Here is a 10,596-nt window from a genome sequence, read left to right as displayed (position 1 = left end):
AAGAAGCACCTGGCTCCTGGCTTTGGATCGGTGCAGCTCTGGCTGTTGCAGCCATTTGGGGAGTGAACCAACGGAAAGAAGGCCTTTCTCTCTGTCTCTCCCTCTCTGTCTGTAACTTTACCTCTCAAATAAATAAATAAAATCTTTAAAAAAATAAAAGACTGGATCTCAGCTCTTAGCCTCAGCTCTGCCTCTGCCTCACCTTCATCTCTTTGTGACCTTGCTTGCTTTCTGCCTAGGCTAACTGAGCTCCAGGACAGAGCTGGAAGCAACCCTGTTGGAGCTGGGCCAGTCTTGCACATACTATACCTTGGCAAAAGGAAAACAATTCTCAGTTCCAGTGATGGCTAATTTTATGTGTCAACTTGACTGGATTAAGGGATGCCTAGGTAGCTGGTAAACCATGATTTCTGGGTGTGTCTGTGAGGGTGTTTCCAGAAGAGACTAGCATTTGAATCAGTTGTCTGAGTAAAGAAGGTTGCCCTTACCAATGACAGGGCATCGTCCAGTCTACTGGGGACCTGAGTAGAACAGACAACCAGAGAGAATTTCACCTCTCATCTCTCTGTTTGAATGAACACATCCGTCTTTTGCCCTTGGACATCAGCAGTCCTGGTTCTCAGAGAGAGAGAGAGAGAGAGATCTTGTTGACTACTCAAGTGCCTGCAGGGGCCTGAAGCCAGGAGCTGGGAACTCAGTAAATCCAGGGGTGGCAGGAACCCAACTACTTGAGCCATGCTTCTTGCCTCCCGGGGTTGCATTAAGAGGCAGCTGGAGTTAGAAGCTGCAGCCAGGCATCAAACCCAGACATACCAGAGTCTCAACTGCTAGACCAAGCAACTATTCCAACACACCTTTCTTTTGTGAACTTTTCACTTCAGTTTTTTAATATCTATTGATATCCCACTCTCCTACCAGACCTGGAGCTCCTGGAAGTATGGAGGCATACTGTAGGCACATTAGAAATGTTATTTGAAATAATGAATATTTCCAGTTAAAGATGGCCAGCATCAGCATTTACTTTAAATAATAGATCTGATACTAATCAATTAATACTAACCAAAGCAGTAATTTTTGTGAGTCAAAACAAAACAAAACAGCCTTTTTCCTGAAACCGTGTCTTCCAGTAATTCTGCAAAATGACAAACGCAAAATATACAGACTTGTTCCTTTGGCTACATACATGCACATTTACAAGGATGGTGATATTGTAGCCATCAAGAGAATGGGTACTGTTCAGAAAGGCTTACTCCATGTGTGTTACCATGGCTAAACTGGAAAGGGCCCACGGTGTTACCCAGGATACAGTGGCACTGCTGTGAACAAACAAGAGCTGAACTCTTGATAAGAGACTTAATGTGCATATAGAGCATATTCAGCCTGCTAAGAGCCCAGGTAGCTTCCTGAAATGTGGCAAGGAAAAAAGATCAGAAAAAGAAGGTGAAGAGAAAGGTCACTAGGTTCAGATGAAGTGCCAGCCTGCTCCACCTGGAGTGGCCCACTTTGTCAGAAGCAGTGGAGAGGAGCCTGAGCCGCTGGAACCCATTTCCTAGGAATCCACGCATAGGAAGTACAAAAGGAAAACAAAGGGTCTCTGGACTAAGAAAAAAAAAAAAAAAACTGAATAAAACAATCAACCCATACAACTAACAAAACAAAAGCTCTTTTGACTTCAGTAACATCATGTAAAATGGTTGTGTCTGTAAGAAGGATTAAATTAGTACTCATATAAGTATATGGGTGTACATGTATATTTTTCTAAAAGTTTATGGAAAACAGAATTAAAACATACTTTTATTCTGCCACTAATAGATTTTGAAATCTCTGTGGTTTTTTCCTAATATACATTTTTCTCATTCTTTTATTTATTTTTATGTACAATTTTTGTTTATATATGGTGAGTAAATGTCATGAATTTCATATATATTTAGGAGCATAGTGATACTTCCCACCCTACCTGCCCTCCTGCCCACACTTCCACTCTCCTTCCTTCTTCCTTTCCTATTCTTTCTTTGAATTTGTACAATGACATGCTTTCAGTTTATTTTATAATCATAAGATTAACCTTCCACTAAGTAAAAAATTCAACAAATAGTAAGAAGAATAAAAAATATACTGTTCCTGTGCTGGTACTGTGGCATAATGGGCTAAGCCTCTGCCTGTGTTACAGGCATCCCATATGGGTGCCAGTTGTGTCCCAACTACTCCTCTTCCGATCCAGCTCTCTGCTATGGCCTGGGAAATGGAAGGTAGCCCAAGTTTTTGGGCCCCTGCACCCATGTGGGAGATCTGGAAGAAGCTCCTGGCTTCTGGCTTTGGATCAGCTCAGCTCTGTTGGTTGTGCCCATTTGAGGAGTGAACCAGAGGCCTTTTCTTTCTGTCTCTCCCTCTCTTTGTCTGAAACTCTACTTCTCAAATAAGTAAATAAATAAATCTTAAAAAAAAAACCAAAATAACAGCACTGTTCCTCAACAGTAGAGACAGGGTTGTAAAAAAATAATCAAATCTCAAAATGTCAATTTCACTCATATACATTGCATTTTTTTGTACTCTATTAGTTACCACAAGTCAGGGAAAACATACGGTATTTGTCTTTTGGGGACTGGCTTATTTCACTAAGTATAATGGTTTCCAGTTCTATCTATTTTGTTGCAAAAGCAGGATTTCATTCTTTTTTATGGCTGGGTAGTATTCCATAGAGTATATATACAACATTATCCAATCATCAGTTGACAGACATCTGGGTTGATTGCATATCTTAGCTATTGTGAATTGAACAACAGTAAACAGGGGTATGAGTAACTCTTTCATATGCCGATTTCATTTCCTGTGGGTAAGTTCCCAGGAATGGAATGGCTGGATCATATGGTAAATCTATTTTTAGATTTCTGAGGAATATACATACTGTCTTTTGCAATGGCTGTACTGGTTTGCATTCCCACCAACAGTGGTTTAGGGTACCTTTTACTTCATATATACATTTTTCATAAAGTTTTTGAAGACCAATATACATACACATGAATATATGCTAAGTGCTTGGCATACAGTCAAATGCTTCAACTATTTTAGGTTGTCGTTTTGTGACTTATCAACTCCTCTCTCTTACTGGCCATCTTCTTGACAGATTGAGGTAAGGAGGGTGATTAAGATTATAGCTAGTTAGAACTCAAAGCATCTTTAGAATTTATCTTCATGCACATGCACTGAGAAGACTTACAGTTACTATCTCCCTCTCCTGGGGATGGAATATGAGGGAAAGGGGTTGTACTACCTCCTGGGTTACAGTCTGTGATAGGTAGTTTCCCCACTATGAGGTTCTTGCTTCTAGGGTCCTGCCTCCTCATGTGCCTGGCTACCTCTGTATAATGAGCATTACTTATGAAAGATTATTTGTAGGAAAAATTTGAGACCTAGTAATATGAGTTTCTTCTAGTGATGATCTTTTCTCCTACCAGGTTCTTGTGGATACCAGCAACCTTGGATCCCTTTAAACTAGTTTCCAGACTTGAGATTTTCTTGGCTATAAAGGTGACTTCAAGCTGACAAAGTCAGGTATACCTCTTGTTTACCCTTTCTCCTAGGATAAGCCTTTAGAGTCCCAGGTCAAAGCAACAAGTGACTTATTGGGTCTCTAACGTTGGTGACCCTGGACTTGAAATTGTGTCCCTACAGTCCCAAGAGACTGTGAGAAGCTAAGGTCAGCCTTGTAGCCCCTTTCAGATGAGAGAGATCTCTTTTGCCTTTAAATATCTCTTGAAACTACCCTTCATTCTCCCTTGCCATCCTGACATCCTGTCCAACATCTCCTGGACCATTGCAATAGTCTCCTGAGTGGTTTGCCTGTGCTAAGCCTTGACCCTCTACAATCTGTTTCTCATCCTGCAAGTCATGAAATTCTAGAAGCACAAGTTCCTCTGGTCTAGCTATACTAACTTTGTATTACTAGGTTCTCTACCCACAGGGTCTTTGCACAGGTTCTGCCCACTGACTAGAAGAGAGCTTTCACTTTCCCCACTTCTTGTAACTAGCTCTATTTCTCTTTCGATCGCAGCTCAGTCCTCACTGTTTTGGAGATGCCTTCTCTGATCTTGGGAAAATACCTTGTTCTACATTAGCATGGCCCCACAGACCTCTCTCTCATACCAGTCCTCACTGCTGCAGTGTAATTTTCAGGATCATTAGATTGGCCTCGCTAGTTAGAGACCTCTGCTTTGGCTCCTATTGTTTCTCCTGTGTTCAGGACAGTGCCTGGCATTTCGTGGTGCCCCATGAGGACTGCTGAATGAGTAAATGAGTGAATGCATGTGTGCATGAATGAGTGATGCCTCCTGGATGCTGTACAGGCAGCTTCTTACTCCTCTTACCCCAGCTCCCTGAGCTTTCTGCGCTTGAGAACCGTTGGCCACACAAGTCCCAGACCACAAGCTACGGGCTGTATGTTTGTGTGTGCAGTGTGGCTTCTCGCCCTAACGAGTTGGTGGTTTCCTCTGCTGCTGGTTGAGCTCGTGAGCCAAAGCCTGTCTACAGCTGGCTTTGGAAATACCTGCCTGAGTTTCCAGACTCCAGATCTCTGGTCTCCCCCAAGGCCCCATTTCATCACTGGTTAAAAATGGGGGGTGGACGAAGATTAGAGATGGGAAACGGGCACTCCCTTGACTTGCATCCTCTGGTCTGCTTTAACACAAACCAGGAGGAAAAGAAAGCTCGGCATCAGAAGCAATGGGTGGCAGGCCTATTAATGGCTGATCTGTACAGTGATCTGCCCTCAAGGAGACCCAACAGGCCAGTCCACTGCAGTGGCTTTCAATGTGGTAAGCCTGGGCTTCAGCAGAAGTCAGCTTGTGAAGAGCCCTGGCAGCTCTGCCAAGAGTTGGATCACTGGAAATGGACCTGCCCTGGAGTCGAAGGATGCCCAGGTCAGAGCCACAGATCTTATTGGCTCTAAGCTGAAAAGCCCTTCACTCAGCCCAACTTCCAAAGTGACCACTGCAGCTGAGGGGATGGTCAAGTAGGGTCAGCAACATTGCAGGCAGAACTGTAAATTTCTTGTTAGAGATGCCCCCTGCCTTTACCTGGCCAGCTCTCCTCCCAGGCCAGCCAAGTAATGAAAGTCAACAGAGTGCCTTCCCCTAGGAGGTTCACACCTCCCTTAGGATATACCCCATGTGAAGAGATAGATAGGTCTGGGCCTCTGAATTTACAAGGCCTGAAGCCCACCAGATTATTATCAAGCCCCTTCTATCAGGTTCTATTTGCCTCTCAATCAGAAAACTTAATTGTAGCTTAGACAGCACCTTTCTTAGCTCCTCTAATAATGACTCTGTCCTTTGTTCTAGGCCCTGTCTAGTGCACTTGGGCCTCATTCCTTTGTAATCATAACCTCTGCTCTACCACCAATGGCTCTACTCCCAACCTGTGTGTACTGATGGTCCTCTTCCCCACTTAATGCTGTATAATGGTTCAAACCTGGTAAATGCAACTCTTAGGATCATTGGTTACTATCCTCACTCTGTCTTTTATGACCTTGTCTAAATATGATCAGAGTTGGCAAACTTGGAAGGCTTCCATAGCCTTGGCAACTCATGACGACAGCCTAGGATGGTTACTGGCGCCATAAACTAGAGTGTCAATTTGTTGGGTCAACAACAGGAGGCACTGTGCACTTGCTCCTCATGTGGGATCTCTGTCCTTAATGTGCTGTCCATTTTGATTTAATGCTATAACTAGTACTCAAACAGTATGTTTCACTTTGTGTTTCTATGTGGGTGCAAACTGTTGAAATCTTTATACTAAATTGATCTTCTGTATATAAAGAGAATTGAAAATGAATCTTGATGCAAATGGAAGGGGAGAGGGAGCGGGAGAGGGGAGGGTTGCGGGTGGGAGGGAAGTTATGGGGGGGGGGAAGCCATTGTAATCCATAAGCTGTACACTGGAAATTTATATTCATTAAATAAAAGTTAAAAAAAAAATGGGGGGTGGAGGAGATAGAGCCGGTTGGGTGATTAACCCCAATTATTTACCATCCGAATTAGCTCTGGGGTAACAGGTGCTTTAGAAAAAACTCAGCGGTCCCCTCCCTCTCCTCCCCCGTCTTCACACTCTCTGATGCTCCCCACAGCCTGTGGCCCCCTCTCTGAGGCACAGTAATCATTTCCTCTGATCATCATGTGAAGGGGCTTCCTCCTTCCCACCACTTCCGCCCTCAGAGGGGCACTTCCTGTCCTTCTTCACCCCACCTTCAACATGAGGGTCTCAGAATTTCCACCTCAACTCCTTCTAGTGGGCAACATATTTTTTTCGCATTCTGCATGTATTTAAAACGTTCTTTCTAGTAATGATTTCTCTTTAAAGAACATTTGAAAAATGTAGACAAGTTGGGAGATCAAGAAAAAGAAAAACAGCTCACCTAAGCTTTCACTCCCCTCTTGCAACCAGTGTTAATGTTTTCATGTTTTTTTCTTCAAAATTTTTGCATGCACAGGTATTTTTAGACATAACTATAATCATACAGTATAATACGTTTCACCTCACTTTTTCCACTTGTGAGGTCATACTATCTTCTGGCTTTGTAACGGATTGTTCTTAAAGCCTGTGTTTATTTACCCTTGCCCTGTTGTCGGACACTGAGGTAGTCCTCAGAATTTCACTATTGCATATAGCAAAATACTGTGAATCTCTTGCTATCTTGTTAGAAAAGACAATAAAGAAGACTTTATTCAAGGGTGGCCACTTGAATGGTGCTTTGTAGCAAAGGAGAGAGATCAGCCCAACTCTCTCACAATGTCTTTTTGAGACAAGATCATGCTCAAGCCCATTCTTTTCCCATAAGCATTGTTGTTAAGTTCTTTCAACATTTTGGGGTGGTCGTGGAATAAATTCCCACCTTCTCCCTTAGTCCTGTTTCTTTTTGCTATACACGATAGGGCTATCATTTTAAGGGCTGATTCTTCATTTCAGTGCTTCTGTTTTATGTCCTTAGTTGGCTTTTAGGAAGTTGTGACCACTGTTCCCTTCCCTAGGTGTCATAGACAATGTGTGATTCTCCTACTATGTGAGAAGCACTTACCATGGCAAACTGCCCCAGAGGGGGTTTCACAGATAAGAAAACATAAGTTTGGGACTGGCGCTGTAGCATAGCTGGTAAAGCAGCCACCTGCAGTGCCGGCATCCCATATGGGTGCTGGTTCAAGTCCCAGTTGCTCCACTTCTGATCTAGCTCTCTTTGGTGGCCTGGGAAAGGAGTGGAAGATAGCCCAAGTGCTTGGGCCCCTGCACCCATGTTGGAGACCCAGAAGAAGCTCCTGGTTCCTGGCTTCAGATCAGCACAGCTCTGGCCATTGCAGCCAACTGGGGAGTGAACCAGTGGATGGAAGATCTCTGTCTCTCTGTCTCTCTATCTGCCTCTCCTTCTCTTTCTGTGTAACTCTGACTTTCAAATAAATAAATAAATCTTAAAAAATACAGGGGTTCAATCCAAGTTTTTAGCCAAGTTCACTTTGCTAGTGGGGGATTTGAACCCAGTCTTGTCCACCTCCAAAGCTAACTCCTGGGGCTGGCTCCGTGGCTCACTTGGTTAGTCCTCCACCTTGCTGTGCTGGCATCCCATATGGGTGCTGGGTTCTAGTCCCGATTGCTCCTCTTCCAGTCCAGCTCTCTGCCGTGGCCTGGGAGGGCAGTGGAGGATGGCCCAAGTGCTTGGGCCCCTGCACCCACATGGGAGACCAGGAAGAAGCACCTGGCTCCTGGCTTCAATCGACGCAGCGCCGGCCATAGCGGCCATTTGGGGAGTGAACCAACGGAAGGAAGACCTTTCTCTCTGTCTCTGTCTCTCACTGTCTGTAACTCTACCTGTCAAATAAAAAAAAAAATAGAGACAAAGCTAACTCCTTCCCTCTAGTCTACGCCAAGATGAGAAGGACCCTGCCCTCCCACGACTGAGTCCGGGCTCACTCCTCATCTGCAGTGGAGGGTGGTTGGCAGAATGGGCATTCTGTTGATTCCTACCTGGTGTTACACTCACTGAAATCTGAAACTTCAGTCAAGTCTCTCATTTTTCTTGGCCTTTATTTCAATATCTGTAAACTGAATGTAAGTACTGCAAACCACCTCTCTTCCCAGGAGCCCTATGAAGGTCTATGGGACAAATTTACATAAAAGTAACCAGCCCCTGTAAAGGATTGTGAGATGGAGGGCGGGGGCTGAGCTGCCGTGCATGAGGAGGTCCTAGATACTTCCCTGTTTTGGGAAGTTCTGGCAGGTGCAACAGGGTAATGGAATCTGAATGATATATATACATATGTTTCCAGTATAGCCAGGTGAACACCCAAGGTCTTACCTGGAAAGTCTGTGATCTTGCTTTAGGAACACTACAAATTAATTTGTGGGTTTGGTTTTCCTTTGACAGAATATTCGGTGGCTCACACTCCTGCCTGAAGAGTCACCTAGATCTGTGCTGAAGGAGATAAAACAGTGTGGCTTGGCAAGCAAAATATCAAAATTTTGATTAAAGACAGAATTGCTAGTATTAACTTTCCTTTTTCCCTTCAGTTTGACTTGATATGGCACTTTTTTTTTTTTTTAAGTGATAAGGCGTTATTGGGGATAGGGCATCAGTCAGAATGGAAGGGACAGAGAGAGAGTGCCCAGTCACTCAGACTGGGGGAGAGCAAGGTTACACAGTTGAAAGGAGAGAATACGGCCAGCACCATGGCTCACTAGGCTGATCCTCCACCTGCAGCGCCGGCACACCGGGTTCTAGTCCTGGTCGGCGCGCCGGATTCTGTCCCGGTTGCTCCTCTTCCAGTTCAGCTCTCTGCTGTGGCCCGGGAGTACAGTGAAGGATGACCCAAGTGCTTGGGTCCCTGCACCCGCATAGGAGACCAGGAGGAAGCACCTGGCTCCTGGCTTCAGATCGGCACAGCGCGCCGGCCACAACACACCAGCCATAGCAGCCATTGGGGAGCTCAGCTGAGAGGCAGAGAGCTGAGCACCGCAATTTTTACTTTAATGCCCTTGTCTGCTACTTCTACCACCTGTGTTAGTTCTGGGTCAGTTTAGGCAGATTGATTTTCCTCCTCATTATGGTTCATATTTTCCTGTTTCTTTGCATGACTGGTAGTTATAGATGCCAGACATTGTGAATCTCACCTTTTAGGGTGAAGGATATTTTTGTGTGCCTATAAATATTTTTGAGCTTTACTATGGAATGTAGTTACTCAGAAATTACTTGATTGTTCCAGATCTCGCTGTGAACCTGTGTTAGAATGAGAGCAATTTTAGTCTCGGGCTGTTTATTTTCCACAGTGGAGGCAAGAATTCCTACATCCTGTGCTCTGTTCCCATGCAGTTTTCTGTTCTGTCTCGGGGAGCAGAGAGCAGTCCCAGACCAGGACAAGCCAGCTCTGGCTCCCTCTCATCCTTTTGGGTACCAGTAGTTTCCCTGCCGCCTTTTGTCCAGGCAGCTATCTCTTTTCTGGTTTTCAGCTGGGTGACCCTCACCACTGTACTGTCCCTGTACCCCTACTCAACTCTGTCCAGCATTGCTGTCCTTGGTTGCCTTCCAGCCAGGGACTGCTAAACCATCACTTCATGGATTCTCAAGCTGGTTTGGTTGTTTCATGCAGTAGTCAGTCTAGCCCCTATGAATCCACACAGAGTGGAATTGGCAGAGTGCACCATTTTTCTGCAGGTGCTCCCTGGTTAGCTCTGTGAACTCGCCACATTAGCCATTTGCCCTTCTGTGCAGTCTGCGGAATGCCTGAGCTGAGGGCTAGTGGATCTGGCACTTATTTACTGAACATTTTGATGTTTTGTTTTCAGGGATTTTTGTACTAGTTTTAATATTTATAAGTGTCACATTAAAATGTTATTTGTCTTGATTGCAGAGTTTTCTAGTGCCCCTTAAATTTTGTGCCCTGGTAGGTTCTTCATTTGCTTGATCTGAGGCCCTGAGGTGGTGCAGTGTCACAGCTGAGGTGGCATCCACACGGGTCACACGTATTCAGTCAATGTTGGGCAAGCTTCGAGTCCTGGCTTTCACTTCTGGATCCCCTTTCAGTGTTTTCCTCCCCACCCCAGCCTCCCAGCACAGTGAGAATTAGGAAAGAAAAAAAACTTTTCTCAATGTACACTGATTTTATTGAAATAAGAAACAGCAGTATTCGGTGCTGTGGCTAAGTCACTGTTTGAGACAGCCATATCCATATTGGAGTGCCAAGTCTGAGTCCTGGCTACAACACTTCCGATTCAGCTTCCCGGAAGCAGCAGGTGACGGTTCGAGTATTTGGATCCCTGCCACCCATGTGGGAGACCCAGATTGAGTTCTAGGGTCTTGTCTTCAGCCAGTCCCAGACCTGGCTGGTACAGGTATTTAGAGAGTGAACCAGCAGGTAGAAGATCTCTCTTTGTGTCTGTCTCTATTTCAATTAAACTGAAAATAAATAAAACTTTCTAAAAATTTTTGTTTTTTCCCAGAAAATCATATTGATACATACAAACATTTCTAGTATCCATCACACAGTCCACAAGGAGGCCAGCCTGACCCTCCTCCCACCGCTTCAGGGTTGAGGGACTGCATCCTGCTTCTGACTTTCA

Source organism: Lepus europaeus, chromosome 5 (genome assembly GCF_033115175.1).
Source record: "Lepus europaeus isolate LE1 chromosome 5, mLepTim1.pri, whole genome shotgun sequence".
Taxonomy (NCBI): Eukaryota; Metazoa; Chordata; class Mammalia; order Lagomorpha; family Leporidae; genus Lepus; species Lepus europaeus.
Note: the sequence above shows the minus strand (reverse complement) of the source record.